This window comes from Schistocerca nitens, chromosome 3, assembly GCF_023898315.1.
Source record: "Schistocerca nitens isolate TAMUIC-IGC-003100 chromosome 3, iqSchNite1.1, whole genome shotgun sequence".
In the NCBI taxonomy this organism is placed as follows: domain Eukaryota; kingdom Metazoa; phylum Arthropoda; class Insecta; order Orthoptera; family Acrididae; genus Schistocerca; species Schistocerca nitens.
In genome coordinates this window covers 390,657,656-390,680,879 of record NC_064616.1, presented here as the reverse complement: position 1 = coordinate 390,680,879, position 23,224 = coordinate 390,657,656, and the positions used below count along the sequence as shown (strand labels likewise).

Below are 23,224 nucleotides of genomic sequence, written 5' to 3'. Positions count from 1 at the left end.
AGTTCGTGTTCAATACGAAATTCTTGTATAATAGCTGGAAAACACACTAAATAGGGCAGACGGAAAGCAAGGAAAAGACACGGAGAAACAAGGTAATGCGTCCAATCCGGTTAGACACTTTCTTCAAACAACAAGGCCAGCAATCATAAGTGGGGACGTAAATGGTAGCTGGGAAACGGTCACGAGTGCGTGCACGACGGTGGTCGAGTTAGCGGAGCAGGAAATGAGGGGTGCCGAGGCGGCAGATGCAGGCCAGGCGGTAGGTCAGTGGGAGCCGTCTGACGGGTCCGGCTCGGCGTGACCCTGGCCTCGGCTGTGCGCAGCCACGCTCGCTACAGTCGCCCGTCACACGCCGCAGCGTCCTAGTCGACGGCCTTCTCCTCAGCAGCTATACAGGTCTCAGCTGTTTGGAAGTCTCTAAGGTTGCGCCGGTGTGCAGAGGGTGAGTTTGTGAAATACTATTTTGTTCTTATTTATGTATATAATTATTTTTCCTCAGTTGGGCAGTCTACGGATCTTCTTTATTTCCTCTATCCATCCGTTGTGGTACCTATATCTCTAACGTCTATCAGTTATAGAATTTTGGAACACGTATTATGTTCGAGTGTAATGACTCTTCTGGAGATTAGAAATCTACTCTGTAGGAATCAGCATGGGTTTCGAAAAAGACGTTCGTGTGAAACCCAGCTCGCGCTATTCGTCCACGAGACTCACAAGGGAACCTCCCCATCGCACCCCGCTCAGATTTAGTTATAAGTTGGCACAGTGAATAGCCCATGAAAAACTGAACACAGATCAATGAAGAAAACAGGAAGAAGTTGTGTGGAACTATGACAAAAATAAGCAAAATATAAAAACTGGGTAGTCTATGTGCAAGATAGGCAACACAAGGACAGTGTGAGATCAGGAGCGCCGTGATCCCGTGGTTAGCGTGAGCAGTTGTGGAACGAGAGGTCCTTGGTTCAAGTCTTCCCTCGAGTGAAAAGTTTAATTTCTTTATTTTCGCTATTATGATCTGTCCGTTCGTTCATTGACGTCTCTGTTTATTGTCTGTTTTGCGACCGTACCGCAAAACCGTGCGATTAGTAGACGAAAGGACGTGCCTCTCCAATGGGAACCGAAAACATTTGATCACAAGGTCATAGGTCAACCGATTCCTTCACAAGAAAACACGTCTGATATATTCTATACGACACTGGTGACGGCATGTGCGTCACATGCCAGGAATATGTTGTCGACCCACCTAACTTGTACACTTGGCGAATGGGTAAACACATTCTTCTACATTGCCTGATTTAGGTTTTCTTGTGGATGTGATAATCACTCCCAAAAAGTGCTGAAAACATAAGAGTTTTCACATAAACTGCAACAAATCAATGCAACAGTTTCACAGTTTTCCCTGTGCTCTGTCAAAACATATGTTTTTAACTTCTTCAAATTTTTCCGTGTGTAGACCGTCATATCCTGCATATGTCCAAGCAAATCTGAACATGTCCTGGAATTTTGGAGAGCGAAGTTGATTGTGTGTGAGTGCATGAACTTTGTTAATTGTCTGAAAATAAAAAATTAAAATTGTCACTCGAGGGAAGACTTGAACCAAGGACCTATCGTTCCACATTTGCCCACTTTAACCACTGGACCACGGCGCTACTCAGCTCGTTCTCTCCTTAATGTTTCTTATCTTCAGCATGGACTATTCAGTTTGTATATTTTGCTTATTTTTTTCATAGTTCCACACAACTTCTTCCTGTTTTCTCGATTGATCTGTGTTCAGTTTTTCAAGGCCTATCCACTGTGCCAACTTATAACTAAATCTGAGGGGGGTGCGATGGGTAGGTTCCCTTGTCAGAGGGCCATAGCACGGGTTCCCAGGTAGATGCCGTGTTTCTTGACTTCCGCAAGGCGTTCGATACAGTTCCCCACAGTCGTTTAATGAACAAAGTAAGAGCATATGGACTATCAGACCAATTGTGTGATTGGATTGAAGAGTTCCTAGATAACAGAACGCAGCATGTCATTCTCAATGGAGAGGGGTCTTCCAAAGTAAGAGTGATTTTAGGTGTGCCGCAGGGGATTGTCGTAGGACCGTTGCTATTCACATTATACATAAATGACCTTGTGGATGACATCGGAAGTTCACTGATGCTTTTTGCGAACGATGCTGTGGTGTATCGAGAGGTTGTAACAATGGAAAATTGTACTGAAATGCAGAAGGATCTGCAGCGAATTTACGCATGGTGCAGGGAATGGCAATTGAATCTCAATGTAGACAAGTGTAATGTGCTGTGAATAGATTGAAAGAAAGATCCTTTATCATTTAGCTACAATATAGCAGGTCAGCAACTGGAAGCAGTTAATTCCATAAATTATCTGGGAGTACGCATTAGGAGTGATTTAAAATGGAATGATCATATAAAGTTGGTCGTCGGTAAAGCAGATGCCAGACTGAGATTCATTGGAAGAATCCTAAGGAAATGCAATCCGAAAACAAAGGAAGTAGGTTGCAGTACGCTTGTTCGCCCACTGCTTGAATACTGCTCAGCAGTGTGGGATCCGTACCAGATAGGGTTGATAGAAGAGATAGAGAAGATCCAACGGAGAGAAGCGCGCTTCATTACAGAATCATTTAGTAATCGCGAAAGTGTTACGGAGATGATAGATAAACTCCAGTGGAAGACTCTGCAGGAGAGACGCTCAGTAGCTAGGTACGGGCTTTTGTTGAAGTTTCGAGAACATACCTTCACCGAGGAGTCAAGCAGTATATTGCTCCCTCCTACGTATATCTCGCGAAGAGACCATGAGGATAAAATCAGAGAGATTAGAGCCCACACAGAGGCATGCCGACAATCCTTCTTTCCACGAACAATACGAGACTGGAATAGGAGGGAGAACTGATAGAGGTACTCAAGGTACCCTCCGCAACACACCGTCAGGTGGCTTGCGGAGTATGGATGTAGATGTAGACGTGAAATATTCGAGTATTGGTCGAAGGATTTCGTCAGCTACCTCCATAGTGAGAAGATTAGACTTCATGAGGATTCATCCAGTGAATCTCGGTCTGGCATCTGTCTTCCCTGCGTTTGGTTTTATGTGATCGTTCCGCTATAAATCGCTTCGTAAGCATACTGCCAGGCATTTAATGGGTGTGACTGTTTCCAATGCTTTTTTGGCCATCGTGTAATGATACAATTATGGGTCTTTCCGTTTATCCATGTGCAACACATTGTATTTGCTTATGCTGAGTGACAACTGCCAGTCTCTGCACCAAGCTCGATCCTCTGCAGGTCTTCCTGCATTTCGTTACATTTTTCTACCGTTGCGACTTCTCTGTATGCAACAGCTCCATCTACGAGCACACACGAAGCTTGGTAGTCGTGACGAACAGCTTCCAGAAGTCAAGGAACACGGCACCAACCTGGGTGACGGTATCTCGTCTTCTGGGTCCAACGGATGAACGGGGTGAGCTGGGCTTACACGGCCATTGTATGTGAAATTCATATTGATTCCTACAGAGGATAACTTGGCCTAGTATTGAAATTCTGTGAGCGCATTTTTGTAGAAGATTCGACCAATATACTGATTCCTCCTTTGTATATCTCGCGAAAGGACATTGAATTGGAGAGACTCGGACTCATACTGTGGCTTGCCAACAATCCACCGTACTGAGCACCAACCCCGACTGGAACAGGAAACTGATGAAGTAACAGTGGTACACAAAGTATCCTCCGCTACACACCATAAGGTGATTTGCGGAATATAGAATGTAGAATAATAATGATTATAATAAACATATAGTGTAAGTACATACCTCAATTTATTTATTTATTTTTATTTATCGTTTGGCATAGACACTTGGATACGTATGGCGCATTTGACATTTAAATTACTCCAGATGAGGAGCTAAGAAACAAATACATCAAGTTTTATGTACATTAGTTGTAAAATAGACGTAAAATATGCTGTAAAATGAACAGCACAATGTGTGATGAAATGGACTGTAGAATGCCTAGCAAAAATGGCCAATAAGAGGAACAATAAATTGTACGTTAATACAATCAGTTGAATGGATATTAAAGTCAGCAATAAAAAGAATATTAAAATGAACAGTACGATAAGTAATGAAAACAACAATGAAAGGAACTATAAGTCTTCACTAATGAAGCTGACTGGATTAAAAGACATAGGCGGCAGGCGTAGTCCTTATATATTAACGTCTAAGCTATCCAACCAAGAAACTGCAGCGTCCTTCTGTTCATATAGATCTGCTTTTGGTCCTGGGCACGCTCCCACTTACGTTATGGTCAACTGCCTGTCGCAGAGCACCTTAGTCACACTGAGGCCTTATGGATTGGCTCCATTTGTACCGAAAGTCGTGGCAGACCGCTTATGGATTTTCATGGTTTCAAATATCTATGCTGATCAGTATCTCATTTCATAAATTTTAAAAATGTGGAAGGAGAGGAAGAGGTGTTGGCTGTGCCCTAATAGTAGCGACCATTCCAGCACTCACCTTAGATAATTTAGGAAACCGCAAAACAATATGACTACATCAGATAAACTATTCTGGACTCTCTTTACAGGAACAGCTTTGGTTATTCCCAATCAATGATAGTGACTAGCAATTGTAATAGCACAACCACATACACCTCATATATGAACTATACTCTCAACTATTATGTTCATTTTAGTGAATAACATGCCTGTAACACAATTAACCGGACTGAGATATTCCTGCAAATGATGTAAGTTTGAGAGGTCAAACACCTTACACTGTAGTGGAAGCCTGTTAAATACATATGCCACTTAGTACACCGCCAACTTTTTTCAGCTATAGCTAAGGATGTGCAAGTACCGCCAGTGGTTTTCAGCAATAGCTAAGGATGTGCTCACAACATAAAACTCGCTCCTCTACTTTGAGATAATTGGCTCAATGCATCTCTTTCGTTTAAAAGTTCAAGTTTTCAGCCACAAGTCTCGTAAACAAGAAGATGTACTACAATGTATGTCTGTGAATCAACACCCTGTGTTTTCTGGATGGCATGATTTTCAGATAAAGACATTCTTCCTGTCTCATCTGAGTTTTCAGAAAATCTTATACCGTATGGCATCAACAAATGAAAGTGGCAAAGTGTGCCCATAGGCTCTTGTGTAACCACTAATGGACTAGTGGAACACAAATACGTTTCCGATTAACTTTATTCACAATTAGGCATTTCACTTGATATAACCCTGCTTTTGCTGTAAATTGCACTTGATCTTGCTGATGGTTCTTTTATTTTTTAGCTAACCCAGCAGCAATGTTAAATGCATTGCTTAGCAAAATCAAAGTTGTCTAGTTAAATGCCTAATTGTGACATACACTTCTTTGCAAACATGTACTGTGTACAGCCAGCGCTTATACAGGAGCCAATGGGCACACGAAAGGAATAGGAAGCATAAAAACCACTGGTCATGCCTAACACAAGTAGGTGAAATATGCATAATTGATAATACGAAGAAATATTGTTTGCAAAATACGGATAATATATATCCTTAAGTAGACGATAAACATGAAAGTATATTTGACAGCATATTTATCAACGAAATTATGCCTTCTTTATTCTCTAATAGCCTGCATTATGAAAGACAAATAAACTTTTGCTCTCACAAGATTAGTTTTTATGCAGTCTTCGATGGGGAAGTTGCCTTAACGTTGTTTCTTCTACAACCGTTATAGTGTACATCTATGTGTCGAAAGCTACTGCACGGCACTGAAGTTCTCGCGCTGACTAAACAAAAGCACGAGTGCCCTTTAGTGAATTTCAGTACTGGAGACATAACAAATCTCATTTCATAAATGTTGTAAGCATTCATACAATGTACATGTGGAAGTACCATTCCTCCGAAATTGTTCCACACAAGTGCCAAGTTCGATGATGCTGTGGTTTCGACGCTGGACTTGCATCCGGAAGCAGCGAGGTCCTAGTTATTGTACACTACTGCCCATTAAAATTGCTACACCAAGAAGAAATGCAGATGATAAACGTGTATGCATTGGACAAATATACTAGAATTGACATGTGATTACATTTTCACGCAATTTGGGTGCATATATCCTGAAAAATCAGTACCCAGAACAACCAGCTGTGGCAGTAATAACGGCCTTGATAAGCCTGGGCATTGAGTCAAACAGAGCTTGGATGGCGTGTACAGGTACAGCTGCCTATACAGCTTCAACATGATACCACAGTTCACCAAGAGTTTTATTGTGACGAGCCAGTTGCTCGGCCACCATTGACCAAACGTTTTTAATTGGTGAGAGATCTGGAGAATGTGCTGACCAGGGCAGCAGTCGAACATTTTCTGTGTCCAGAAAGGCCTGTACATGACCTGCAACACGCGGTCGTGCATTATCCTGCTGAAATGAAGGGTTTCGAAGGGATCGAATGAAGGGTAGAGGCCGGCTGGAGTGGCTGAGCGGTTCTAGGCACTGCTCTCTGGAATCGCGCGACCGCTACGGTCGCAGGTTCGAATCCTGCCTCGGGCATGGATGTGTGTGATGTCCTTAGGTTAGTTAGGTTTAAGTAGTTCTAAGTTCTAGGGGACTGATGACCTCAGAGGTTAAGTCCCATAGTGCTCAGAGCCATTTGAACCATTTTTTTAAGGGTAGAGCCACGGGCTGCAACACATCTGAAATGTAACGTCCACTGTTCAAAGTGCCGTCAATGCGAACAAGAGGTGACCGAGACGTGTAACCAATGGCACCCCATACCATCACGCAGGGTGATACGTCAGTAAGGCGATGACGAATACACGCTTCCAATGTGCGTTCACCGCGATGTCGCCAAACACGGGTGCGACCATCATGATGCTGTAAACAGAACCTGGATTCATCCGAAAAAATGACGTGTTGCCATTCTTGCACCCAGGTTCGTCGTTGAGTACACCATCGCAGGCGCTCCTATCTGTGATTCAGCGTCAAGGGTAACCGCAGCCATGGTCTCCGAGCTGATAGTCCATGCTGGTGCAAACGTCGTCCAAGTGTTAGTGCAGATGGCTGTTGTCTTGCAAACGTCCCCATCTGTTGACTCAGGGATCGAGACGTGGCTGCACGATCCGTTACAGCCATGCGGATAAGATGCCTGTCATCTCGACTGCTAGTAATAAGAGGCCGTTGGGATCCAGCACGGCGTTCCGTATTACCCTCCTGAACCCACCGATTCCATATTCTGCTAGGCTACAATCCAACCTTTATCAAAGTCGGAAACGTGATGGTACGCATTTGTCCTCCTTACACGAGGCATCACAACAACGTTTCACCAGTCAACGCCGGTCAAGTGCTGTTTGTGTATGAGAAATCGGTTGGAAACTTTCCTCGTGTCAGCACGCTGTAGGTGTCGCCACCGGCGCCAACCTTGTGTGAATGCTCTGAAAATCTAATCATTTGCATATCACAGCATCTTCTTCCAGTCGGTTAAATTTCGCGTCTGTAGCACGTCATCTTCTTGGTGTAGCAATTTTAATGGCCAGTAGTGTAATTCAGATTTTCCGTTGCTTCCTGACATAAGACACTGCTGATATTTTTCACTGTTCTTGTCCACCCACGATAGTGTTCTCTGTCCAGCAACTTCGATCTCCATCGAACATTAAACTCTGGAATTCATTTCTTCTGCAAATGTGGTTCGTGATCATTTTATTGGATTAGAGAGGACCAGGAACATGTGCCTTGGTCAAGTGAGTCATGCGAATGGTCTTTTACTGTTATATTCGACGGATCACGTAAGGTTATGACTCCTGGTTGTCAAGAAGGCATAATGCAAACGACGTTTTCTACAAACAGATGGTGTATCTTGTTCTGGTCGCTCCCCATTTAAGGAACAATTGCTTAACTATAATTCAGTTTCTTAACTATAATTAAGTTCCTTTCTTTTACATCATTAATTTGTTCCTGGCTAGAAGCATCCCCGGTGAGTGGTTCAATTACACCTATCGAGTAGAGCATTTAGGTCGGTCGGGGCCCTTGGTGCAACAAAAACTAAAGGACCTCCACAAAGCGCATGGAAAATAAGAGGACATGTAAACCGTATTTTGAAATAAAAAAAGTTACGTTATATTAATGTGCTGTCTCCAATAAAGTCTAAACATGGTACCATAATTCCTTTTCCTTCTAAACGTCTGTCGCACTTTCGAGCAGTACCCTCTTGTTTGCACTAATAGCTCCCACATTACCCGATCTTTAGTGTCTTGAGCAAAGGACATGTTATTCTGTAGTGTATCAAACCAGCCTTTCATTAGTTAATATAAATAATGATAGCATAGTAATAATTAAAGGGTTTGAATTATGTGCAACAAAGAACTATTCCTATGCACACTTTATCTCCATGCTGATATAATACAAAGTCAGATGAGGTTTCCAAAACTCGCCTAATCCTAAATCACTGTTTCCAAAACGATAATTATAAAATATTGTGTTATTGTAACTGTAACATTTGTCAAACAATACTTTTTGAAAAGAATGTTCACACAATGTTTTTGACGTTTGTAGTTTGCTGTATATTTTTTGACGTTTTTGAAACTACAGTAACAGTCTAGCGGTAGCGAGCAGGCACTAGCAACATCTGTACGCAGTTTCTGTTAGTTTATTCTGTTAGTTTATTCATTTTCTAACGTTCTCCTGTGAATAATAGCCGTCTGTCTGTAATGAGAAATACACTCCTGGAAATTGAAATAAGAACACCGTGAATTCATTGTCCCAGGAAGGGGAAACTTTATTGACACATTCCTGGGGTCAGATACATCACATGATCACACTGACAGAACCACAGGCACATAGACACAGGCAACAGAGCATGCACAATGTCGGCACTAGTACAGTGTATATCCACCTTTCGCAGCAATGCAGGCTGCTACTCTTCCATGGAGACGATCGTAGAGATGCTGGATGTAGTCCTGTGGAACGGCTTGCCATGCCATTTCCACCTGGCGCCTCAGTTGGACCAGCATTCGTGCTGGACGTGCAGACCGCGTGAGACGACGCTTCATCCAGTCCCAAACATGCTCAATGGGGGACAGATCCGGAGAGGTGTCAATGTGTTCTTTTTTCCATTTCCAGGAGTGTATTTATTAATTTTGCTAAGGTGCTCGCGTATTTTTCGAGCGTTAGTGTCGCATGAGCTGACTTCGTAGCATAATACTCTAGTCCTTGGCGTGAGCAGCAGCAGCAGCAGCAGTAATTAGTTTGCACAGAGAGCCTGGGTTAATCGTTTTATTGTATGTTTCTGCTTTAAATCTTTTTATTTTCAAGTTGCCAAAACGCGTCAGTACCGACTCAATTTGAATTAGCTGCAAAAAGTCAGCAGTCCTCCAGTTGTTGACACGTGATTGATAACCAGCACCAGCAGTCAAATTGTATCGTGCGATTGCTTCGGTTAGGTGATTATCTTTCGTTGTACCGTTGAACGCAGGTAAAGATGGATAGCGACAGTTTCTGTTGTGTCTGGATTAAGGGGGAACTGGCCACTCCCTGGAAACAGCTGGAACCTGCGTCGACCACGGTGGACAGGTCTGGGGCTGATCCCCTGGACTGCGGAGGCATTGAGGCACCCGAGACGAAACCCGTGGATCCTCTGATCCCCGCACAGCCACTTGGGATCATCGATTTCGCGGCGCCTTCCGATACTCCTGACTTGACTGGTTCATTCTCACCCAGCAGTGAATAGCAAAATGTTACGAGATCGCGAATCTCTGATGGAAAGCGAAAGTACTTACTGGCCGCACGGTTATCCCCTCACGTCTTAAAACAGATTTAAGGTCTGCCTAATGCTGATAGTAGATTTGAGCCAGCACAGGACGCCTTGTCTGTTGTGATTGCGGCCAGTCTTCTGGGAAGGTCTGCACAATAGAATAAGTTGGGTGTGCCAGTCATCGAGACTTCCAAAGCTGGGAAAGTAAGGCAATTGAGCCCATCGGGAAAACACCTTCGTTATGTCTGCCTGGAGCTCTCATTAGAGACATAGAGGGGGCTTTTCCAGTAACTATTAAGTGCGCTGCTTGCAGCCATCTGCAAATCTGGGCTCAGGTCGGCACGAATGGTGCCTGCCATCTGGATTCAGAGGCCATAATCGTTTTCTAGACGGCTGACTGAACTTGTGAAGATACCTACCTCCGAACGTGGGGTAGAAGCTAATCTTGCGTTTTCCAGCTTTGTTCCTAGAACTAATCGCGGTTCTCTGTTTTGGAGCTGGGTGGAGCGATTAATCCAGTGACTTTAACGATTCTGTGACGATCTTGGATGAAGATGTCTGAACTTTCGCCGTCAGATAAAGAATTTAGGATCCTCCGACCCCTTTCAAAAGTCCGGCTTGCACTACACACAGGAAGCGTTTAGTAGGGCAGCAAATAAAGTGTTAAGTGACGTTGGTGTTCTAGAATACGGAAACCTCAGTAATGGCTCGATAAAAATTACATATTAATTTCAGAGGGCGTAGAATATCAGCCCCATTAGTAACTGAAGGTATCATTCGTCGTTGCAGATCAGACAAATAAATTGTTAATGTAGAAGTAGTTTCAAAAACAAAAACATCCTGTTTCATAAAACTATATCTTCTAAAAGAGTGAAGACAAAAACCAGAGATGATTTTTACTTTATACAACGAGCTACAAAGTTTATTTTTATTTTCAAAGAGCCACCTGATTTTACAAGGGTATTTTTTTACGTGCATTCATTCACAGCAGTGTGATACTTTGTACAATTAAGTTATCATTTACGTTTCACAAACATTTCAATGTGCACTCCACTGGACGCACAAGAAACGTGCAGATGATAGTAAACTCGTCCCATACTTTTGCAGCCTTAACTGGAATTATTGCATCGCCGGCCGCTGGTGGCCGAGCGGCTCTGGCGCTACAGTCTGGAACCGCGCGATCGCTACGGTCGCAGGTTCGAATCCTGCCTCGGGCATGGATGTGTGTGTTGTCCTTAGATTAGTTAGGTTTAAGTAGTTCTAAGTTCTAGGGGACTTATGACCTCAGCAGTTGAGTCCCATAGTGCTCAGAACCATTTGAACCATTTTTGAATTATTGCATCCAGTATTATCGCTACGCTGCACCATAGTTCATCCAAAGTTGTTGGAAGTAAAATCACACAGACAAAGTGTTTCTTAAGCCCCAACAAAAATGTCACACAACGTGAGACGAGGTGACTTTGGAAGCCAATGGTGCAATGCGAGATCCGTGCGCCCCTTTCGCTGTAGGATATGTAGAGCCATGCTATCAACAATAATGAAGTCGCACAGTTGTAACTGAACTGGCAAAGTTGTAACTGAACTGCATCATTTGTAATGGAGAACGCAAAACGCTCTTTGTTGCTGTGTTATCGCCATCTCGACGCAATTGGTGACCAACAAGAGAGCGAGCGAGGTAGCTGCGCTGGAGTGACCTCTACCGGCAATCAGGCGCGATACTAGAAGTCGGTCAAGGGGCGGAGAGGGGTTAACGGGGGGGGGGGGGGTTGGGAGAATGGAATATGGCTTAACAAAAGGAGAGTTGGGGTCCTCTACCGACAAATCGGTAAAATTTAGTGTTGCTTAAAGTAGCTTTTGTTTTGGAGTTCAAGGTAAAAAATGTGTATTAATAAATAATGAGACGCCTATTTTAAGTTAAATGATATTTATTGGTTTAGGTAGTAAGCTATTTTCCGCTCTTATTCTTTTGTTAAAATGTGTTTGGAATACAATGCAACCTATATGCTACATAATTATTAAAAATATGATTGAATCTGTTGGAGTAATATATGCGCTGATTTCTGAAGTCATTCTATCCAGTGTAATATGATACTCCACGAGGGGGGGGGGGGGACTATAGCCCCCATAGCCCCCCCCCCCTTGCTACCGCCCCTGCCGGCAATCACATGAACCACCAACTTATAACAGAGGTGACTGAAACCTGATAATCGCGTATTTTTATAGCCCCCCTCCCTCTGCGTCATGAGCCACAGTGGCGGACGTCTCAGGGAAGACTTGGAGAAGGGCGCGACCTTCCTGCTAATGTTATTGTATTAAGGGAAGATTTCATCCTACCAGCTACAGACTGAGGACTCTAAAGTATTAGGGTGGTTTATAGGGACAGACATTTGTGTGATATGCGTTATCCGAAAATTACCTTGAGTAGTTAAACAAAGTACTAACTCGTGAGGGTTAAGTAGTATGGTTCAAATGGCTCTGAGCACTATGCGACTTAACTTCTGAGTTCATCAGTCGCCTAGAACTTAGAACTAATTAAACCTAACTAACCTAAGGACATCACACACATCCATGCCTGAGGCAGGATTCGAACCTGCGACCTTAGCGGTCCCTCGGTTCCAGACTGTAGCGCCTAGAACCGCACGGCCACTCCGGCCGGCTGGTTACGTCGTAGATCTCCTTGTTATAATCAGGCCAGAATTTTTCGATTCAAGTGTCGCCGAACAAGGGATCTGTGATTATGAGACTGTCATAGCATTAATGAACAACAGTTGTCAATAGAGACGTAGGAAGATATTTCTGATTAGTAAGCGAGATAAGAAACATACCGGGTGATCAAAAAGTCAGTATAAATTTGAAAACTGAATAAATCACTGAATAATGTAGATAGAGAGGTACAAATTGACACACATGCTTGGAATGACATGGGGTTTTATTAGAACCAAAAAAATACAAAAGTTCAAAAAATGTCGGACAGATGGCGCTTCATCTGATCAGAATAGCAATAATTTTCATAACAACGTAAGACAAGGCAAAGATGATGTTCTTTACAGGAAACGCTCAATATGTCCACCATCATTCCTCAACAATAGCTGTAGTCGAGGAATAATGTTGTGAACAGTGCTGTAAAGCATGTCCGAAGTTATGGTGAGGCATTGGCGTCGGATGTTGTCTTTCAGCATCCCTAGAGAGGTCGGTCGATCGCAATACACTTGCGACTTCAGGTAACCCCAAAGCCAATAATCGCACGGACTGAGGTCTGAGGACCTGGGAGGCCAAGCATGACGAAAGTGGCGGCTGAGCACACGATCATCACCAAACGACGCGCGCAAGAGATCTTTCAGCAGTATGGGGTGGGCACCATCCTGCATAAACATCGTACGTTCCAGCAGGTGTTTATCAGCCAGGCTGGAGATGATGCGACTCTGTAACATATCGGCGTACCTCTCACCCGTCACGGTAGCAGTTACAAAACTAGAATCACATATTTACTCGAAGAAAAAAGGCCCGATAACGGTAGATGTGGTAAATCCAATCCATACCGTGATTTTCTCGTCATGCAGTGGAGTTTCCACGATAGTTATAGGATTTTCGGTAACCCAAATTCTGCATTTGTGGGTGCTGGCAGACCCTCGGAGCGTGAAATGAGCTTCGTCGGTCCACAACACGTTACTCAACCAATCGTCATCTTCCGCCATCTTTTGAAACGCCCACACCGCAAATGCCCTCCGCTTCACTAAATCGCCAGGCAACAGCTCATGATGCCGATGGATTTTGTACGGATAGCATCGGAGGGTACGCCTCGGTGCCAACCAAACAGTAGTGTATGGAATGCCGGTGCGACGTGCGACTGCACGACCGCTGACTTCTCCTTGCATAGACGAACCCGCTACAGTCTCCATTTCTCCCTGAACTGTCTCAGCAGCATTACGCCTTGTGCTCGGTCGGCTACTGCGGGGTCTACCGTCTAAACAACCCGTGGCTTCGAACTTCGAAATCATTCTCGCCACAGCTGCATTTGTCAGCGGACCTTTACCCGTTCGAATCCCTTTCCTATGGCGGTAGGATCGTAACGCTGAACTAGCGCATTCCCCATTCTAATAATACAGCTTCACTAAAAGCGGCATTTCAAGTAACGTCTACATGCTACGACTGCTGGCGCATCTGATTCTCTCTCTCATTACAGCTCCTTTTATACACGATTGTCATGTGCAGTCACTGACGTTTTGCTGTCCAGCTCCATCTGTCGGACATATTGTGAACTTTGTTTTTTTTTGTTCTAATAAAACCCCATGTCATTCCAAGCATGTGTGTCAATTTTTACCTCTCTATCTACAGTATTCCGTGGTTTATTAAGTTTTCAAATTTATACTAACCTTTTGATCACCCGGGGAATTACCTCAACAGTCGACATCAAACATTTTTCTCTGAGATTAAACGATGGCCTACAAATGGATAGAAGTCAAGATCTGTCTATTGTACAGTTTGCCATAGACAGGTATGTGCCGAGCTAAGTATTGGTCGGGAAGATTCCATGTGGTTGAACAGCCGTGTTAGAAAATTACTTCGTAAGCAAAGAGATATTCACTACATACTGAACTGTAGCCAAAACGTAGCTGACAAAAAAACTGAAGTATGTAAAACGAGAGCAAGCACAGCCACGCGTGACGCGTTCAACAGATTTGAAAATAAATTGGCTTCTACTGATGTGACGAGAAATGCTAAGAAGTTTTCATTTTACATTAAGTCGGTAAATGGATCAAAACTAGCTACAAAGTTGCTCAGTGACCATACTGGAAACGAAATGGAGGATGACAGAGAAAAGATCGAAATACTGAACTCCGTTTTCGAAAATGGTTTCACTGACGAAGATGGTACTGAGTTTCCTCCTTGCAGTCGTAACACGAACACCAAAAAAACAGATTTTGACATGCATACCTATACGGTTCTCCATAGAGTATGCGAACGAAATTATTGCTCTTCTAGTGGTAGTCTGTCGTAGGTCTCTGGAGTAACAAAGCATTCCAAGTGATTAGAAAAACGCGCAGGTCATTTCCGCTATAGAGAAGGACAGTCGAACAAATGCATTCAACTATAATCCCATATCACTTACGTCAATTTATTGATGAATTTTGAAACAAATTTAATACTCACACATTTTATCTTTCTGAAGACCGATAACGTGCTCAAAAGGAATAAACATGGATTCCCTAAGCAACTTCTTCTGAAGCCTAGATTCCTCTGTTTGTCCACGAAATAGGAAGGCAGCAGATACCGGCATCCAGGTTGACGCCGTGTTTCTTGACTTCCGGAAGGCATTGTATATAGTTCCGTACTGTGCCTAATGAACAAAATAAGAACGTACGAAAATCAAACCAGCTTCGCGATTAGATTGAAAAGTTCCTAGCAACTACAACACAGTATGTTTGTCTTAATGGAGAGAAATTTTCAGATATACAAGTGGCTTCGGGCGTACCCCAAAGGAGTGTTATAAAACCATCACTCTTCACAGTACACAGGGTAATCAGCTACGTTTTCACCTCAGATATTTTCGGGATAGTTTAAATTGTCGTAAATTGTCGTAATTCTGTTTTCATCAAGGTGAAATGTAGGACAGTTCTCCTACGGGACGTTTTTTCATATACATCTGTAGTAACTTCTGCATTCGTAGCTATAAACGACACCAATTCAACAGCATTTCACTCATCAAAATCCGATTACTAGTTTCGGAATAATTACATTATTTAGAACGTGGGATTTATCTGTTTTCAACATGAAACTCATTGTTGTCTCATGCACAAGTACGTAACTAGGTATCCAAAGTAAGAAAAAATGTCATATCATATAAGGAGGAAACATAGTGTTGGACCTCCGCGATGCTGCTAATAAATTGCACGATAGACTTGTATCTTTCGTTCTGTCTGTGTCGTTCACATATGTCGATTGCTGATTATTTTGAAAATTGAATAGCTTCATAAACCTTTCTCATCTGAAAAAGCGAAGTTGATAGCGACATCTCTGAAATTAATATAGCTGTGAAAAAAGACTACACGTCATTTAGTGACAACTTTTACACAACTCATTTATGTGAAAACCGAATTACGTTATCTTAAACAGTTCCGAAAATAACTGAAGTGAGCGTCAGAGCTGAATCAGCCTGAATATAAATGAACTAATGAATAACACCAGAAGCTCCATGAGGCTGTTGGCGAATGATGCTACGAGAAACAGTCACATCTACTGAACAGCGGGAGTGTGTGTACGGAGCGACTTAAAGTGGAAAGACCACATAAAATTAATAGTGCGAAAGACATGACAGACTGAGATCCATTGGAAAAATCATCAGGAAGTGTAGTCAACGTGCGAAGAAGGTAGCTTATAATACCTTCGTTGGACCCGTATGTGAGTATTACACCTCAGCCTGGGACCTTACCAGGTGGTACTGACAGAGAAACTCCTGTGAGCAGCAGCGGGCCGGCCGGAGTGGCCGAGCGGTTCTAGGCGCTTCAGTCTCGACCCGCGCGACCGCTACGGTCGCAGGTTCGAATCCTGCCTCGGGCATGGATGTGTGTGATGTCCTTAGGTTAGTTAGGTTTAAGTAGTTCTAAGTTCTAGGGGACTGATGACCTCAGATGTTAAGTCCCATAGTGCTCAGAGCCATTTGAAACATTTTTTGAGCAGCAGCGGGTTTCGTCACGAGTTTGTTTAGTTAGCGCAGATGTGCCACGAAGATGTTCATCTAACAGCAGTGGTAGACGCTACAAGAGACGCATTGTACTTCGCTGTAGGATTTACTGTGAAAATTCTGACAGCATATGGTTCTAGAAGGGTCAAACTATACATCAGTTCCTGCTACATACATCTCGCGTAAGCTCCATGGAAGTAATATTAGAGAGATTCGAGCTTGTACTCAACGTTACCGAACAGTTGAAACTAGCTGACAGATTAAAACAGTGCTCCGAACCGAAACTCGAACTCGGGACCTTTCCCTTTCGCGGCCAAAGGTATTTCTGTGAAGTTTGGAAGGTAGGAGATGATTCACTGGAGGAAGCAGAGCTGTCAGTACTGGTCGTGGGTCGTGCGTGGGTAACTCAGTCTGCACTTTCCCGCGAAAGGCAAAGGTCCAGAGATCGAGTCTCAGTCTGGCACACATTGTATCTAACCTTACCTCAGGCAGTAACAGGTCGCATCATCCAGGATCAATTGTTTATGTTATTTGCAGTGAGTGCCAAAATGAAACAATAGCGCTTCCCAGTACTTTACTATACTAAAACTCCTTTCAAAGTGAAATAATTTATATTCAACATATATACTGGCTTTATAAAGAATCTTTGTGTATATTTAGGTAAGGACAAATATTCATTTTAATTTGATATCTTAAATGGATGTTTTATTGTAATTACATTTAAAGGGAGTCAGGAGATGGAGCGTGTGCATTCAGATGATACCTAGACAAGCCATCTAGTTGCCACGCTTCAATATTGTGACTAAAAAATTTGGAAAGAATGTCTCTGCGAGATATAGCCATTTTTAGAACTTTAATGGTTAATGAAACTGCTTGGAACACCAGGAGTCGTCCTTGTTCTGTGCTGGTGTTTGTTGAGAGTGAAGTTAGTGCAATGTCTTAGCATCACAGGTAACAGTAAAATGTAATATGGTAAACCACTGATAATATAGAAGTTTATCAGTCACGGAATGAGGTAGAATATGTTATTGGAACGTCCCAAAGTGTAATGTCACACGTGTAATTTCACGATTGTGGGCTATTTTTTCGAACAACGTGAAGTATCTGAGCGTCAACGAGGCCACTGACAACCAGCTGCAGCCGGAGACAGTCTTTACTTCTTGCTCACAGCTCTTTGCATGCAGCAGCACGCTCCAATAAAACTGCTGAAGGCCCTGCAAACAGCAATTTGTTTCAGAATACCAATCTAAACAATTTATAATCCCTTATTAAGGTGACCTCTATGTTCTTTAAGCTCATTGTTTCACAGGAAGCAGAATTAGCAGACATGCTTGTCATTCAAAAATATTTTATAATGCCTGGATGGTGCAAAATAATATTTGAACCAGACCGTTTATTATAAGGATCTAGTTAATAAAAAAAAGTAAACGAACATGTACACACACATACGCATACACACAGGAGAGGGGAGGGAGAGAGAGAGGAGAAAACCTGACCTGAAGCTACAGAATAAAAGAAACAGTAGTGGTCACTTTGTTGCGTGATCACACGACTGTCCACACGCTGCGTTTATATGGAAAGGCTGAATAACTGATTATTCATAATCTCTGTCACAATGGTCCAGAAGATTACGAAAGACAAATTTCATATTTTTTTGAACCTGACTCTAAGTAAAATAAAAATTCATGTTTACTTCTTGTTTCGGTTGTTAATGTGAGCAACATCGTGGAAAAATGAAACTGGACACCTCAGTCAACAGTTTTAATAAATTGAGAATAATTATGGCTCTGAGCACTATGGGACTCAACTGCTGAGGTCATTAGTCCCCTAGAACTTAGAACTAGTTAAACCTAACTAACCTAAGGACATCACAAACATCCATGCCCGAGGCAGGATTCGAACCTGCGACCGTAGCGGTCTTGCGGTTCCAAACTGCAGCGCCTTTAACCGCACGGCCACTTCGGCCGGCAAGAATAATTATGTTTCGTGAATGCTGAATATCCAGGTGCATGAGTAAAATATGTAGAGCGTAAGGGAGTCTTGCCTCGAATCCCGCCTAACGCCCAGCACTGATGGTAGAAAGACAGTGGAGAGGGAAGAAATGGAATCCCTAAAGTAACGCATGATTAGCGCATTGAGGTGATGTTGATAATTCTCCATTCTGAATAACTTTCTGTGGAAGACTGGTGATAGCATGTCATTAAATTCCTTCCATTGTCTTTCATATGTACAGTATAGGGGTACGCGTTCTGAAAGTTGCTAAGACATGCTGAGTACAATAAAGGGGCATTGTGCAGCTATTAAGAAGAAAGCCTTTGTTTGCCATTCCATTCTGATCGCATATTTCAACTAACGAGTCCAGGGACGGAGTTAGAGTCCTCTGTAATGACGTTTCACGCCGCTCGTAGTACATGTTGACAAACTGAGCCTGTTGTCTCTGACGCCTCTGGAGGGGTCTATACGTTAGTCGAAAGTCACTATGAGCTGTCGTTCTGTGGCGCTGGTCAGTAACAAGTCCGGTCCTCTGTAATTGCGCCACGCAGTTGTCTCCTTGCACCACGACCACCAGCTCTCTCGTTTGCGGTTGGCTAACAGTACTACTTCCTGCAGACGAAAACGCTTTAACGTGAACAGCTTCGTAATCATTTCGCAGAATACCAGGTGTAGAAGTATGAAACCGGAATTTAGTTGCAACAATTACACGTCTTTTGTTTGAAACTGATAAACAGTATTTTATTCAATATAATTTCCATTGCTAGTTATACATTTCAACCACCTCTCCGGCGCCGGCCGAAGTGGCCGTGCGGTTAAAGGCGCTGCAGTCTGGAACCGCGAGACCGCTACGGTCGCAGGTTCGAATCCTGCCTCAGGCATGGATGTTTGTGATGTCCTTAGGTTAGTTAGGTTTAACTAGTTCTAAGTTCTAGGGGACTAATGACCTCAGCAGTTGAGTCCCATAGTGCTCAGAGCCATTTGAACCACCTCTCCGGCAGGCTTATGAATGCCACGTCAAAAAAAAAAAAAAAAAAAAAAAACAGTTCTTCTTTTGAAGCGAACCAGTCAGCGAGCCATTTTCGTACATTTTCATACGAATTAAAGCGTTGTTCATCGAGAGCGTGTCCCAGTGATGGAAATAGATGCCAGTCGCACGGAGCCAGGTCTGGAGAATAAGCCGCATACCCTAGTGTTTTACGACTGAACTCCTCGATCGTTTCCCTGACCCGTTTTGCTGTGTGTGATGGGGCGTTATCACTGAGCAATGTGACTTTGTGCTGCCTTTTTCCATATTCGGGTCGTTTTTCACATAATGCTCGATTTAAATCCATCATTTGCTGTTGGTAGCGATCAGTGTTAACGGTTTCACCAGGTTTTCGCAGCTCATAATAGGTGACACCCTTCTCATCCCACCAAACACAGACCATTGTCTTCTTTCCAAAGCGATTTGGTCTTGCAGTGGATATCGATGGTTTGCCTGGATTCACCCAGGATTCTCAAAATATATCCATTTTTCATCACCTGTCACTATTCGATGGAGAAACGACTTTCTTTGGTATCTGGCGAGTAGCATTTAGAAGTGGTCTTTCGATTTACTTACTATCTTTCATTCAGTTCATGCGGATCCCATTTTCCTACTTGCTGCACCTTTCCCATAGCTTTCAACCAAAGAGAAACGGCTTTCTGCGTCACATTCAATTGTTCCGCGAGTTCCTGTTGAGTTTCAGTATAAACTTCATCCAATAAGGCCTGCAATTTGTTGTCTTCGAACTTTTTCAGCAATTTTGAATTTTTTGAACTACTCGAAACACTCTGTTTTTCCAGGAGCATGTTCGCCGAAAACTTCGATACGATTCTGCAGCAGTTTTCTTCAAATTATAATAGAAAACCAATGCTGTCCGCAAATTGTAGTTTGTAGGCACAAAACTCGACACGTTTACACGTTTGAAATGGATACCGTTGTATGGAACTTGCGTTACTGTGTGTTAACATTCTTCGTCAGCCGTTACAGGAAGCAGATGGCGCTGCAGACGCTGTCTCACGGGCCCTACCTCAAACTGAGGGGTAAGGCAAGGAAAAATAGTAGCGTGAGATTCTTGATTACAAGACTTTGCGTCCTGTGTCCTGGGTTAAATCTCAAACCTATCCGCACTGCGTATAGTATGAAATTCATGAACACGACATTATACACTACCATGTATTCATCGTAGTCACTTAAACGCTTACACATGGTACATAACACTCCGCAAGGATGGAATAATGTGCACAGAGTAAGAAAAAACTTTCTAGCTAGTTGCCTGAACAGCTCCTCGGATCTCCCAGCCAACTAAAATACACATATTTACTTAACATTAAATGCAACTCTGGCACCGAAGCTCATCTGTCTGCGAATCGTGTTAAATGCGTCATTTGTGCTTCCATTGTGTGTCTGATTAAGAGCAGGGAACCAGCCAAATGATGATTATAAGTAAGTACCTGGAAACCACACATTGTGCATTTTATTAATACCACAGGTCCCACGAAAGCCCTACTGAATGTCCCCTATCCAATCTCCATGACACCGTGCCCACTGCTGTCATAACTGAAGACGTCTTTGGGTTAATATGGGAACGCATAAGGCTCGTCTACTGCAGAGCCTCATGTTCAACACCTAAGCGAGCTATGTGTTGATTCAAATGACAGTGTGACTGTGTAATTTAAGAATGGTATTGTTATAGAAGGATAGTGTTAGTGTGATCCTAACGATTATATAAGTTAGTGGGAGGAATCAGAAATCAGGCTACCCTTTAATGATGTAACTTATCGCTGGGTCTTCCATTATATACAGACGTGCTACAGCTTCCGTAATAGCGTGTTGGTTAATCTTTGGAACTTTATATGGCAGCGATTGTGTGCGATATTCGACAGTTTCTTCGTAGGTTTCCATAGGTACGTGGCACCAGATGTCTGCACAAAGATCACGCAAATCACATAAATTACGAGCCGGTGGTTTGCGTATGCAGAGCTGGCACCCTATAGCGTACCAGATGTGTTCAATCGGGTCCAGATCAGGCGAATCTGGTGGTCAAGACCCCAAAGTGTGTTCACTATCATGCTCCACAAATCACTGTAAATTGATTCTGGCCTTGTGGCACGGACACTTATCCTGCTGTAAGATGCCGTCGAAAAGACAAAAAGGTCCGCAATAATGTACACATAGTTCACAGCCGTCATTGTGCATTTTATTAATACCACAGGTCCCACGAAAGCCCTACTAAATGTCCCCTATCCAATCTCCATGACACCGTGCCCACTGCTGTCATAACTGAAGACGTCTTTGGGTTAATATGGGAACGCATAAGGCTCGTCTACTGCAGAGCCTCATGTTCAACAATGTGAGTTGAACAGTGTGCTCCGAGGCACTTGTGCCTGCTTCATCATTGTACGAGTAGTTTGCTGTCAGATCTGCCACAGATCACTGCCTTTCCTGCTTTATAGAATGGGCATGCCTCCGAACTTCACGTCCTATTTTGAGGTGTGGACGTCCAACGCCTTGTCATGTACTCGTTGTTTCACTATGCATCAAGCACTTTCCGTATTTACTCACGACGGTAGCACACGAACAGCCGGCCGGCTTCATCTATTCATATGTGTTCGTTCCCATACGTGTGACGATAGAATACAATGCTTGTGCAGGCACAAGTATTTTGGAGGATTAGGACCACAATGTTGAGTCCATCCTGTTGAACATGAGACTCTGCAACAGACAACCCCTACGCGCTTTCGTGCTAACACAACGCCGCTGCACATTGCAGTGGGAACACGATCATCAAGACTGGACTATAGATCAATGGAAACGTATCGCCTGTTCGGGTACTTTGTTGATTGAGAGGGGGGGGGGGGATCAAACAGCGAGGACATCAATCCCTCAATGCAAGGTGGCAGAAACTAAGAGAAGAACACCACCAACAGTACAGTCCAGTAGATGGGAAAGGAAAAAAGGCAAACGAAGTGGCAGAAAACACATCGGGGCGGCAGTCAGAGTAAAGAACACGAGGAGGGAGGGGCGAGAGCAGGGGACCACGCCAGAGACGCTATGCAAGACTGGGCGACCGCCGTTGGCCCATCCCGATCCCCACACCATGCTGTACCATACCATGATCGTGACACAGTGAGGACAACACCATGGGAAGAAATCGAGTGAGGTGGCGCAGTGGTTAGCACACTGGACTCGCATTCAAGAGTTCAAACCTGTGTCTGGCCATCCATCCACATTTAGGTTTTCTGTGATTTCCCTAAATCGCTCCACGCAAATGCCAAGATGGTTCCTTTGAAAGGGTATAGCCAATTTTCTTCCCCATCCTGACACAATCCGCGTTTGTGCTCCCTCTCTAATGATCTCGATGTCGATGGCACGTTCAACCCAATCTTCCTTCCTTATTTTCTTACCATGAAAACAAAACACAAGAAAATGGGAAAAAAGGCACAAAAGACCAGAAACAACGACGGGAAAAGGATGGGGAAACGTGAGCGATGTGGAGAAAAGGCCGAAAGCCTCTCTACCGACGCAAACGCTAAATGAGGAACTCCAGTTCCAGAAGGAAATTCATGTACTTGAATCTGGGAGGATAAACCTCTTTCACGAAGAAAAAAAAGGACAGACATAACCACTTGGTCGTCTGCTAACAACCAAGGAAAGGAGAGTGGGAGAGTGCAAAGGGCCAAAAAGTGGGGGCTGTCCAATAAAATATGAATCGTTTGGGCGAGGAGTGCAACTACAAAAGGGGGGTGGGGCTCATTACAGAGTACAAAGCCATGGATCAACCTGGTATGGCCAATGCAAAAA

General features: G+C 43.5%; 1 protein-coding gene across 1 annotated transcript in view; it reads left to right on the top strand.

Annotated features, from left to right (window-relative positions):
* The first annotated feature begins 314 nt into the window (after positions 1-314).
* Positions 315-23,224, top strand: part of LOC126248332 (uncharacterized) — a 245,567-nt gene continuing 222,657 nt past the window's right edge. Inside the window, exon 1 of the mRNA XM_049949226.1 lies at positions 315-442. The gene's annotated coding sequence lies outside the window, so the exon portion shown is untranslated. The remainder of the gene's footprint in view (positions 443-23,224) is intronic.